Raw genomic sequence first — 14,219 nt, 5'->3', positions numbered from 1 at the left:
ATTCCATGCTGCCCAGTAGCACCTTGATTCCCTATTTGTTGACACCACTACCAGCAGTTGAGGAAGGTAGAGGTGGCTGAGTGGTGAGCAAGAGACTCTAGGCCTAGGAGGAAAGGCCTTCCTCAGGCCCATCATGTGCCTGCCTGAGCCCCGGCCCCGTCCTCCCCCCGCTTCCCCATGGAGCAGCATTTCAAACCTGGTGCTGCGTGCTCAGAACCATGGTTTCCTCAGGCAATGGTGCAATGGTGTGCCACGAGCCAGCTTGAGTCCCTGACCTGGTCCTGGCTCCCCTGCCCTCAGCTCAGGGCCTGAGTGTCTGTTATGCCTCTGCCATTGCTGCTTGCCCCACCTGGAGCTGCTGCCAACAGCTTCTGCCAGAAACACATGTGAGTGGCTGCCACACAGCCCTGCAGCCTGTGACCCCATATCCCCTCTCCTCCGACCCGGACCAGCATCTCCCCTGTGCCCCACAGTCTGGCCCACACCCTGCCACAAATGTGCCCCAGGGGTGGGGGTGGGTGTTGACCCGAGGATCCCACCCTCATCCCCAGCGGCTAGTCTCCAGGAAACGGGGAGATGGAGGTTTGGGTGAGGAGTGGGTGCCACAGATCCCCTGGCCTGGAGCAGTGGGAGCCACACTGCCGCAATCTGCGCCATTCCTCTCCCTGGTGGAAACCCGATGGCTTTAGTCAGAAGACAGACACCCTTGCTGTGTGAGCCCTTGTGTTGTGTGCTTGGTTAACCTTTCTCCTGAAAACAGAGAGACAGAGAGAGACATAGACAGAGAGACAGAGAGACAGAGAGATCATCTTTTTCCTTGTGCAGCCTGACTGTGCTCAGGTGAGTGATCAGTTGGCAATTTGCAAGTGCTGCATGGATTAGTCTTCTGTTACCGGTCTGGATGTTTGTGTGTGTGTGTATGTGTGTGTGTGTGTGTGTGTACAAGTGGGTTGTAACAAGGAGGATGAATGCTTTGGTAACTTCTACCTGCTAACTTTGGGGCATGCATGGGCTTCACAGCTGAGGTCTGGGGGCCTGGAAGGGTGAGAGGCTTGAAGGGGACACAGCACTGTTAAATTACAAGAACAATGGATCTGTGTGCAATGGAGCTGTGTACTCCCTTGGTCCTGGTTGGTGGCATTGGGAGCTTGGGAGGGCCTGGGAGTGCCGCCTACAGGGGATGGCTTCCCAGGGGGACAGAGAGCATGACCAACACTTAGTAAGGATATGAGTTCTGCTAGTATGGAGTGCAACAGCATAGGTCAGAGTCTGGGTCTTCTCATCATGATGTCTGATGGGTGAGGCCAACCCTATTTTAAATATTGAACTGTGATCTTCAGATCACAGCCTCTTGAGTACCTAGGATTATAGGCATGAGCCTCTGGCACTGGGACGCTGGTTCTTTTTGGTATATTAGGGCTAGAGCTCAAGGCCTTAGGCTTGCCAGTCAGGTCTTCTACCTTGTGAGTCAAGATTTTCTGTCTTGGGCATTTCTGAGCTAGAGAATTAATATATGCTCAGGCTGGGCTGGATCATGGTCTTCCTATCTGTGACAGGCATGAGGCACTAGGCCCGGTCTTCTGTAGTTGGGATGGTAGATATGTAGCACCACGCTCAGTCATTGGTTTAGATGGATTGTCCACGGCAGCCGATTCTTGACCAGAGGTGAAGGTCTGGGTTGGACCTCGACCATTGGACTTCAATCTCCTCATGTGACAGTTGTGAGGAAACAAGGGATTAATACAGAGGGATCTCTGGAGCAGGGACAGGCATAGAGGGAGGGGTCATCTGATACTGTTCTTGACAATTCTGTGAGCATATGATAGGAAGATACCCGGAAAGATCTCAGATGGTGTGTCTTATTAATGGTGCAACAAGTATGGGATTGTGAAAAAAAACATGGCTCTCTCTTTATTACCCTATCCCCATGAGTAATGGGATCCTTCACTTTGTTTAGTTTTGAAGATGGTGAAACTGAGGCACAGAGAAGCCAGGTGACCTACTAATGATTCCCAGCTGACAGGAAGCTCAGCCTGACATCTCTGCCATGCTCCCTAAGACAATGGGTGCAATTCAGTCCACTTCTTGTGGTGGGAAATCCACTTATTTTAAGTCATGCGGCTTGAACTTTGGGCCTGGGGCAGCTTCCCGAGCTCCTCAGCTCAAAGCTAGCACTCTACCACTTGAGTCACAGCACCACGTCCAGTTTTCTGGTGGTTTTTGGAGATAAGAGTCTCACAGGTGTTCCTGCCCCGGCTGGCTATAAACCACGATCTTCATATCTCAGCCTCCATTGTACTTAGGATTATAGGCCTGAGCCACCGGCACCTGGCTTAAGTTTAATTCTGACCTTCTTTCTTTCTCTTTCTCTCTCAGGAACTGATTCAATGGGTGCTGGAGTAGGTGACCCAGCATCCCCATGTGGTTGGAACCAAGGTGGCCCTCACATTCTTGAGGTAGGCTGTGGGTCAGGAGCTGTCTCGCTCAGTGTATTGTACCAGCTCCATGAGGTAAGTCCCTCTGTGCCCTGGTTACACTGTGACAGTTATCCATTGTCCATCTAGCCTTACTGGACTCAGTATTGTGTTCAATGCTCTTTTCTCCCAAAAATTTCTGGTTAAAATTATGATACATTGTTACAGAATGAAAATTTAATGCCATCTTAAGAAAGTCATTTAGGGTTCTGGGAATGTGGCTTCATGGTATGGTGATTGCTTAGCATCCATGAAACCCTGGGTTCAATTCCTCAGTACCACAAATTTGAAAAGGAAACACTGGAAGTGGTCCTGTGCCTCAAATGGTGGAGGGTTAGCCTTGAGGAAAAAAAAAAAAAAGCTGAGGAATAATTCCCAAGCACTGAGTTTCAGCCCCAGGACTGCCAAAACAACAACAGCAACAACAACAATGAACATTTAGTTAGTAAATGCAAAATAAAGAACCCATACTTGGAATATATAATTGCTCCTTCCATACTGATACCTGACAATAGTCCCTAATTCATGTACTTTACCTGTGTTAGGATACTGTGTTGAAAAAAAATGTTTTGTTCATTAGGTCACAGCAATTAATGCCAGGAATGTGCTTAGAAATCAGGTGAAGATTAATTCTGGGAATTCAAAGATTCCAGGCTTTTGAGTGTGGTCACTGCTAATCACAATTAGAAGGGTAGGCTAAGTGAGATTTGGAAACTCTTTTGGCAAGTCATTGCACCAAAAGGGCAGAGGCTAATTAACAGTTGTGACAGAAGAGAAGGAATAATTCCAGATGGAAAGAAAAAATGATAGTAACTAAGGTATAGGAGAAACAGTTCTAGGGAACCATTTTTGGTTATTGAAGAACTAGTTATCAACTAGACTTATTCCTCATTGCATTTAGCATTCAAAATTTCCTAGGCTTGTTCTTAATCTCTGTGTGATAAATGTATCTCCTTCTATGCTGTTCTTTCATACCTGATCTCCTTTGCTTTCTAAAAATCTGTCTTTCTATATTTTCTATGAACATTTTATGATACTAAATACACCAACAAAGATGAAAGGATGCTAATGTAAGAGTCCCATAACTCATGAGTCATTAATGTAACAAAATGGGAAAGGAGGACATATTTATTGCTACCTCAATTCTGAAAAGCTTCAATGTCACATCATTTGGTTCAGATTTCCATTCTTTGTCTACATAGTGACATTAAGTGCACATAAATGCAAATATGAGCCGGGTGCTGGTGGTTCATGCCTGTAATCCTAGCTACTCAGGAGGTTGAGACCAGAGGATTGCGATTCAAAGCCAGCCTGTTCAGGAAAGTCCATGAAGCAATTATCTTCAATTAACCCCAGAACCCCGGAAGTGGTGCTGGAGCTAAAGTGGTAGAGTGCTCAAGTTTTACTGAAGAGCTGAGAGACAGTGCCCAGGATTAATGTTCAATCCTCACAACCAACAAAAATTGCAAATATGGCTTTAAATGTCTCCCAAAGGAATGATGAAGTCAATAGTAATCTTCCCAAATGATTTAGTAGTGCACCTTCTTTTGCTGAGTTATTTGTTATAGCTTCTTTGCTAAACATATTCTCTTCTTTAAAAATTGTCAAGTAGTAGCTTTGTAATAAACTTCATCTAATATTTCTTGGTTCAAAAGAGAAGTCCATACAGTTGATATCACTGAGGTTTCTTACTGTCTTAGTTCAAAGCCAACCCAGGCAAGAGAGTCTGTCAAACTCTTATCTGTAATTAAACACCAAAAAAGCCAGAAGTGGAGTTTTGGCTCAAGCATTGGAGTACTAGCTTTGGGCCAAGTGGGAAAGAAACACAACTGTTCAGGGACAGGGGCCAGTCTCTAACTTCAAGCCCCAGAACCAGCACAAACTAAACAAACAAGCAAACAAAACAAACCCTGGGTTTTTCTTTGGGACTCTCCTTAAAATAGTGGTAGTCCGAGAAGAGGCTGCTTTTGCTGATCATACTCACTGGATCCTGCTTTTTTGGAATCCTTATTGTTATGGAAAACTCAGGACCAGACTCAAGGAATTGATAACTGATTCCTGCAACAAGAGAATCATCTCAGGAGTGAAACATCCATCCATAAGATACTTTAAAACCTCCATATCTTTGTTTCTTTGCAGTAGAACATTTTTAAAACAAAGTTACTTCCTTTTGTTCTATACTGGCCTTCAAATGACATATTGTTTCCTTTTGTAATACTCTCAACCAGAAGTTTACAGACAAGTTTTATATGAGTAAAGGACACACTCAAAAAAGTCAGGGACAGAGTTTCCTCTCAGCCTTGGATCCTTTTCTTGTACAGTAAAAAGGAAAGCAATAGTTAAATTGAACTTTGTCAATTCTCTATGTTCAATTCCTCTCCTGGGATCAGTTTCCACATCCAGTAACAGTTACTTCCACTTACTTCCAGTAACAATCTATGGTGCATCTCCAGAAAAAAATGAATGTTTTCTGGCTTCACTGAAATAGCACAAGGACACTTTTGGACATGAGGTAACACGTGTTTCAGAGACAATTTAGTAAAGAGAAATGAAATTTAAATTGCTTATAAATACATTATCCATGAGAACATTTTGTTCAAACTTCTTATGTGCTCTGTAAATTAAGGTGAATTTTAAATGGGAAGAAGGTTCTCAGATCATTTTTTGTGAGTCTATGTGCTGTGCATTAATTTCCCAAGTGTACATGAGTTAACAGTAAGAGAAACAATAGCAATTATAGGAGAAAAAGAAGTTCTGTGTTTATGTATAAGTGTTCAATACAATATAGAAGACTCTACAAATAAGAAAACATTGAAACAATAAAGCCATGTCCAGAATGTAAATTTATGGGAGTGATATAGAGAAAGATTACTGCTAAGTGGAACATGAAGCATGAGGCCAGTCCCTTTCTAAATCATGCTTGCTAATCATGTAAATGTCTAAAAATGAGAATGGAAGAATGATTCTGTTTCCAATGCAAGTCAGATATAGGAGAATAGACTTAACTGGAAAAAAAGAGTCCATCTTGAAAGAACAGGAATTATACTAGCAATGAACCTGGTGGCTAAGATCACATTTCTTTTCCTTTCCTTTCCTTATATTCTTTTTTTGTTGTTGTTGTTGTTCATGGCACTTGAAATATGGGAAAGGCGCTGTCCCTCTGAAATGCAGCCCAAGGCTAGAGCTCTTCCACTTGAGCCACAGTGCCACTTCCAGTTTTCTGGTAATTATTGGAGAAAAGAGTCTCCAGGACTTTCCTCCCCATGATGGCTTTAAACCCCAATCCTCAGAGCTCACAACAACTTGGTTTATGATCACATTTCTAACAGTGTACACTCAGGATATGTAATGTATATGTTCATCTATCTTTATATGAATTCTTGAGTTAACAATCTGGGCTACAGGTTTGACTTTATACTCACAAAAGTGTTTGAAGTTTAAAAGTTGATACTCCTGTAAAAATAAAACCTAAGAATGTAAAGGAGTCTGGGAAGTTCAATTTGCATCCAGCTTGGACAGTATAGGCTTTGAGACACTACCTATAGTTAACCAGCCAAAACCTGGAATACCAGTCAGAGCAAGATTGCTGAATAACAGCTTTAGGTTTTTGCATACATACAGACAGACATACAAATACACACAGAGGCACTTATGGGTGCACACAAAAATACACAAATGAAACAACTCTCAGAATATGTAGAAAACAATAGAAAATAGGTCCTGAGTAAGACTAGAATCAAGTGATAATTTTTAATATTAGAAAGACTTCAAGTAAACTTTCCCCCCAGAAGTTGAGAATATTACATAGGTAGTGACCAGAGATAGTAAGAGAGTCAAGCAATCATTTTTAACGGGATAGGATCCATGGTGGAATGAATCAGGGAACCCTGCAGGTACATCTGAAAATGTTCATATCCTGTGTCAAATGTTAAAACATCTTTGAAAACAGTACATAAACAGTTTGAGTATTCAGTTAGTGGATAACATCATAGGAGAAGTTCAGAATTGCTAGTCTGCTTCTAGATTAAATAAAAAACTATGGCAGGGCAATGTGCTACAAGCCTGGAATTCTAGCACTCAGACAGGAGGTTAGAAAGTGGAATTACATAATGATACCTTCCCTGGACCAAGTAGAATAATTTTATATCAGTAAAACAAACCAAACAACAAGAAAGGAATACACAGAAGTTTCGACTAATTTTGACATTGTTTTGAGAAGTCAAGTTTCCTATTGAATGCAACTCATATATATCCTCACTTGTGTTTTAAATGCTCTCATCATTACAGAACATTCCTAGATGCAAAATAGTTCATGATTCCCATCCAAAAATTTGCAAAAGTGAGTAAGCCTCATTCTGTTGGATTCCAAAAAAATGTTGAAGGATTACAAAAGCTTAAGTCTGGAGAAATAGCAAAGTTTGTCTAATGTAGGACTTTGTAGACCTTGTTAAATTAGAATGTACATTTAAAGTATATTTTTTGGATTTTTTTGTAATTTCATATTCTATAGAATACTACAAAATTCTTTTTAAGTAGAGGGATTAATTGAAAAATTCACAAATGATTCTGGCATTCTATTTGCCTAGATATTCTTTCAAGAGTGTTATAATTAGAACGTAGTTAATAGATAATTCCCACAGTTCATGTATACCATGTTAATGTGAATAATCTAGAAAGAGTTGCCAACAAATGGATGACATTAATTTATACATTTAGAAAAACCAATTTTTTAAAGGTTTGGTTTAATATGGTATGAAGAGAGTAATTGTGTGACATCTACTTTCTTCTACCAATATGTAACACAAGAAGCCATTTCCTTATTTACTTGCCTCTGTATACATGTAGAAAAATGCTAGGCTTGGGGTTTGTTTTCAGTTTTGTTTTTGTTTTATTGGTTCGTCCTAGAGCTTGAACTTTTGGCCTGGACAGTGTCTCTGAGCCTGTTTATGATCAAGGCTCATGCCCTACCACTTCATCCTCAGTGCCACTTGAATCTGGCTTTTGTGAAGAAGTTTTTTGGAGATAAGATTCTAAGAAACCTTCCTGTCTGGGTGGGCTTTGAACCATAATTTTCCTATCTTAACATCCTGAATATCTATGATAGTTAAAAAAGTATAAATATAAATAAAATTTGCAAGTTTTGTGATCTCAAGAATACCAGTGGAGGAAAAATGATGCAGGTCAGTTTATTGTGGTGTTCTTTTCAGAACAAGGAGGGCCTCACATTAGCAAAGGTGTAGTATTTTCTCAAAATAGAGATAAGGTATTCATGAAGTGAATTAAGGAATTTTAGGTGCCCCTTACAAGTTGGAAACTGTTGGGCTAGGATGACTTTATGGCATAAATCTTGAGATTGATGGTCATAGAAATAATAGCTTACTCTGATAAACAATTGCTTAATCTTGACGAATTAATTATTACACATGCTTCATAGTTTTATCCTCTATCATAATGTGGCTATTTTTCTGTTGACTTCTCAATCTGTAACACCCCATTGGAAACTACATCTATTGCAGAATTACATAACATGCAAACAGGTACTGTTTTGAATCTCTGAGGAATGTTGAGAATTTAAAAATGAGTAGTTATAAGTCATGAGAATTTTGAAGAACACATATATTCTGTCCTCTTAAAAACTTACTTACTTTTAAAAGTTATGGGTTTCCATAGCACTAAACTGTTTTCTGTTTTAGAATGAGAAAACACTAAATTTATTCTTTTTTGAAAAATTTGGTAAGTATATTGTGAAAATATTGTCTAGTTGGATAGCATGCAAGTTGCTGACCCTCTGATAAAGAAGGGGTAATTAATTCAAATTAGATGCCAAATAGTATTGATTTTTAAAATATTACTACATAAAGAATATTATTTACTGTGCCAATACAGTGAAATTATATTTTACGCAACTTATTTTTTGAATTTTATTATCAAAGTGATGTACAGTGGGGTTACAGTAATTGTAAGGTATAAATCATAACTTTTCAAACTTGTTAACCCTCTGTCATTTTTCTCACAGTTTACCTTCATCCCTTCACCCCTCACAAGTTGTAATGTACATTTCCAACATATTGTCTTGTGAGTATTGCTACTGCATTGGTTTACCTTTTGTCCTTTGTCTCACCATTATGCTTTTCCCCTTCCTTTCGCTAATTAAGGTAAATGTATATACAATACAAAATTATATACAGCAGGGATAAACCATAGGGGGAAAACCCAAAGAAAACAGAAATCACATAGTTCATCAAAAACAACAACCACAAATGAAAAAATCTGGTTCTATATCTTGGAATTCATTTTGCTTAGCATCAGCTAATATGGTTATATATACACATAACAAAGCCACTGGAAAATAATAACTGCATGGATACTATATCATGAAAACAGCATGTTAACTTTTTCATGGTAAAGGTGGAATTAAGATCCATGAATTCGCGGTTCTGATAAAGGATTTTCAAGAGTTTTAAAGTTATGACAGGTAAATTTTAATTGTTCAAAATTTTAACAGCTTAGCCTATTAAGAAAATTTAAAATTGCCTGGAAGAATAGGCTTTCATGCAAAGAAATCCAAGGAGACTTGGTAGAGAGGGAGCAATGTGGATGAAGATGGCTCTTTTTCACACTAAAAAAACAAACCTGAGAAACCTTGTTGTAAATCCTGTAGGTTCCCTTGGAATTGTCCTTACCCAGGAACTATATTCTCACGGTTTGAACCAAGGTTGTATTGGAATTTAAATTCAAAGTTCTTAAAAAAAAAAAAGGCATCAAAATTTGTGAATTTACCTTTAATTACCAAACAGTAATTCTCTGAAAATGATAATTTGAGTCAAACTATTTAGGGAGAAAGTGCCCTTCACAATGAAAGAAGGTGTTGGGATTACACATTTTTGTTTTTAACACTTTCCACAATGTCTTTGGATGTGAAGCAGTGAAACACAGAAAAAAATCTGATTTCTAAGTGGCTCACAAAAAATAATATCCTTATTAATATGAGATAGTGAAGACTTCTCTTATTACATATGCCAAAAAGTTCAGAAAAGAGTTGAGAAAATGGAAAAGTTAATTTAAAAAGTTTTCTTAGAAGACTTAGCTAAGCGTATTTTCTTCAGCAGTGAAAGGAGGCCAAAACTTTTTGATATAAATTGTGTTAGTATCTTTACTCCCTAAAGTGAGTTTACAGAGCCCATTTGGCTCATTACAATGCAGAACTGATTGAATGAAGACATGAAAAAAATTCCACATCCAAATGAGGCAATTAAAGAGTTTTAAAAGAGAAATAATGAAGATGTAGCTGTGTGGAGCCCGTATAGTCCTTCAGGTTCACTAGACATGAAGCCAAGAAGCTGTGATTAATTGGAATTCCGGCAAGAGCTAAGAGGAGGACATAGAAGTAGGACATAAAAGCATTGTCCTTTTGTAACAGACACTGTCTTCCAAGGTATGGGTGATTAAACTCTATTCTCCTCCATACATCTTGGTGAATAAATGCAAGACCAAGAGAAAAATAATCTATTGAAATAATTTTGCATAGAATAACTTCACTGTTCCTGATATGGTATCTAAGGAGAATCTTAAGAGAGAAGATAAAAGTGCAGTGTTTTTTTTGTTTTCTATAAGCATCTTGTTAGCAAAATATATCTTTGAGGTTAGACAATTCTGATTGAACCAACAAGTGATGGAGTACTTATTTTTGTGGGAACTTTAGACACAAGAAGTCTTTCAAGGTAAAAGAAAAAAAATATAGCCAAATATTTGTGATCACAGCTTCTTGGACTGTTTTCTGGAGACAAAGTTTTACATTAAATTTCTCCTCATTAACGTAGATGTTGTTTCATGGCAACCAAATGCAAGAGGGAAGTTTAATGGACTCACTTGGCCAATTAAACAGCATGAAAGAAGAAAATGGCAAATAATATTTAGTGAATTACTTTGCCAGAAGAAAGAAGGAAAAATATAATTCAAAATCAATTGACTTAAAAGAATGAAGAAAGAGTAGTGAAGAGAGATTACAGAAAATAGTATTGTTTTCTCTCCAGTGGAGTAATGGGTTCTTGATCTTGTTTCTTCCATTCTATCCTCACAAGCTACCAAATGTGTCTCAGGACTGGATGATCCATTTCACACAGAAAACTCGTAGAAGAAAGATACTATTTGCAGCAGATGTAGGTGATTTATAACCTTAGACAATCTATTTAATTCTGTTCAAAATTATCCCCTATCCCAAACTTCCCTCTTTGAACAGATTTGTTTGCTTTTCCCAAGATTGTCCTTCATTAACTGATCAAAATTTTGAGAGGTCATATTCATACTCTCTGGAGATTGCTGATGGTTGTGATTTTTGAGTGTTTTTTTGTTTCTTGTGTTTTTAAACTGAATTTTAAAAGGTTGTGCAATTGTTTCACAATTAAATATATACATCGAAGTGTCCAATGCTCCTAGATCGGAGTCACTCCTTCCATCATTCTCAACCAACCCTGTCTCCAAGATTTATTTTCAATTTACCACTTCCTTTATCATGTGTGTACATTGAGTATTCTAGCTGTACTTGCCCCTTGTTCATTTTTCATTCATTCTATGTCTTTACTATAATTCCTCTCTGGTTTCAACTTCCTGATAGTCATTCTGTTAAACTCTCTATTAATACTTTGAAAGGTTTATATACATTCCATGGACTTTCAATCATGCATATTCTTGAACTGATGTCAGCTGTTATTTCCATAATTGATTGATCTGCAGCAACAATTTGCAAGACTGGAGACGTGAAGCACCTAAACATGATTTCATTCTCATCCATTTCGAAGATTAATCTTTAGTCAAAAAGAAAGTTAAACATGGCTTAGAATGTATTCCTAACTACAAATTTTTATAAATGGCTTTGTACAATGGTGTGATTCTTTTGTTTTACGTGGAATAATATTTTCTACTACCTATAAGTTTTGGAAAAAGAAGAAAATTACAATTTATTCCGAGAGGAATATGATAGAAATAGAAGACAGATATTATGTTTGTCATATCTCTGATGAGTACACCTATTCAAGACTTAATGTTATATTTCTCACTATGTTAGACAAAGGGAAAGCATAAAATAACATATGATAAGACAACTATTTGTGACTTTTTAAAATGTACCTTATTAAATGATGAAATTTATTAGCTAACGTTTGGGTTTGAAATTTAGGAGGCTGATCTATTTAACACATTTCTGGAAGGCCCTTACTGAAAAACACAAATTGTGGGTGGTACTATTTCTACACTTTAATGAATGGTTGGACGTGTTTGGCATTAGTGCTGTGTAAATAATTGAACTCTATTGTAACTTGCTCCCTACACTTGAAAAACTTGTAATGTCACTAAGCATCATCAACTTGTCAAATGTTATTTTGGATAATGTGATTTTAAAAAGTTTATTTGAAAAGGAATACACTTTCAGGAGAGTCAATGTAGATTATCATTGGTTTGAGAGTGACATTTTTATACCACAGAACCATGTTGTACTGAAGTCCCAGTGTTTTGAAGCACTCCTTAGTGCTTCAAATGTTTTTCTGAATTACATTTGACCTCTAAGTCAAGTTTTCCGGGCTTTGGTAGACCAATTATGGATCTATCTTTCAAGGAAAAATTTTTTGACCCACTTATGTTGGAATAAAATCTTTCATTAATCATAGGGGAGGGGTATTAAATACAAGCTTAAGACACTTTGTGAACTTGTTCACTCATATGGGCTGGTCATCTATAAGTTGAATGTTTGAATTACAGTACTTTCTCTCAAATTTTGTTATCTCATCCTTCATTTTAATTTGCCTTGCATTTCACAATTGCTTACTGCTAATTCCTGCATCTCAAAGAATTGGGGCCCTGAAATATAGGAAATGAGAAATTGAGATGGTCCTTCAATTACTTTGTGTTGACATGTTGCATGGGCCTTGGTGAGAAGTCTTGCCCCTGTTATCTGGGAACCTAGGACGCATGGGTACTGCAGAAGAATAATGTGTTTTAGACATCTTAGCAAAATTTGGGTATAATCCGTAGGAATGCTTCAGAAATATGGAGAAAAACATTTTGGGACAAGCAAGTTAAAGCAATAAACAGAGCAGCACAGTAAAATCCATTATAGATTAGAGGAAAACATTGTTTTTTTTCCATGTGGATTCAGAAGACCAAGAACAGAATGTATCACAAGTTTATGCTAAAGATATTGCATTGATACTTTTTATATTCTAATATATATTTTAAACTTAATTATTTTTATTCCAATTCTATTTATTGGAATAAATTGCTGCGGACCGGCTCTGTCGGGACAACGGAGGACACCTAGTGGAGGAACTGGAATAGGTGGGGAGATGGCAAACAGACAACTCACACACAAGAGGAGTGGATGCTGAGTGCCATTTAATGCAGAGGATAACAAACTTTTATAGCAAAAAGTCTCCATAAGAAAGGGCAGAAGGTTACACAATCTTGCTGCATGGCTTCATTTTTGTTTGGTCACCAGCTGGTCACCTGATAGGCACTTGTTTCCGGCTTATCTCTAAGAAATACAATGGGTTTCGATGTTTGTCACCAATTAACCATTACCTATGTTTATACAGGCCTTAACTGTCCCATAAGATCTTTCCTGTTTCTTCTTTAATAGTAAGCGCCATGGAGGCCTAGATCTAGCAAGTCTCTTAGTAAATAAAAGAGATTAGCAGGAAACACTTTCTTCTAAATAGTTATCCCAGCAATTGCTATACATTCTTTCTGTTCTTGCCGAGCCTACAGCTTCTTGTAAATCTCTTACAAACAATTCCTTCTGCTGAAGTGATATCGTGAAACCCCCAATACTTTTGTATGTACTTATGACTTGTCTACTAGCCACCATAAGAGGGGTTTCAGGGTAGCACTTAACTCTGGTGAGTTAGTCATATTTTTAAGACACTCATCAGATATGGGGGTCGTCAACACTCTTAAGAAAGAGCTTTAAATAAAGGAATGTTGAGCATGAGTAAGTACAAAGAGCAGTAGAAACAGTAAAAGTTTAATAGGCACTCTTATACAGTGAAGAAAAGAAAAGGAGAAACACATCTTTCCCAGGGGTTTTCCAGCCTTTCCAGGAGTAGGCCTCTTTGAAGCCCTATTCTCCGAGGTAGACTTCGGTGAAGTCCCAGTACTCAGAGATAGGTTTCTGTAAAGCCCCATTTTCTGAGGTAGACTTTGGTGAAGTCCCAATACTCAGAGATAGGTCTCTTTGAAGCCTCATTCTCAGGTCTGAAAGCTGGTTTCCCATGCTAAGCAGACTCCACTGGAGTAGGTGTGGCAATAAATAAATATCAATTTATTTGTGAAATTATCAACTAATTCTAGTAAGTTTCACTGTGTGAAATATAAAATCAGCACATATAAATATAAAATATATAACTATATATACTATAATTAAAAGGCACACGTTTTGCATTGTTCTGTTGTAGTTACTGTATCAAAGGCAAATCTGTTTTTAAAGTATTAATCCATTATCTCTACCTCAGTGTTTGATAGAGTTAGACCTAAGGCTTTACCATTTGTAGATTTACAGCATGGAGGCAATAGGAAACTCTGTGATTAAAGCATTATCAATTTAATGCCTAATAACGAGGAGAAACATATGGACTTCTCCTGCAACTATGAAAATATTTGGTGATAAAAAGGCAGTAGTGTAAGTTCCTGCCTGGTTGGATGGTAGACAGGCCAGGACATTAAGTAATCATGCATACCAACAATTTTTTCACCTTC

The sequence above is a fragment of the Dipodomys spectabilis genome, unplaced genomic scaffold, assembly GCF_019054845.1.
Source record: "Dipodomys spectabilis isolate Male_0828 unplaced genomic scaffold, ASM1905484v1 ptg000057l, whole genome shotgun sequence".
NCBI classification, from domain to species: Eukaryota; Metazoa; Chordata; class Mammalia; order Rodentia; family Heteromyidae; genus Dipodomys; species Dipodomys spectabilis.
Note: the sequence above shows the minus strand (reverse complement) of the source record.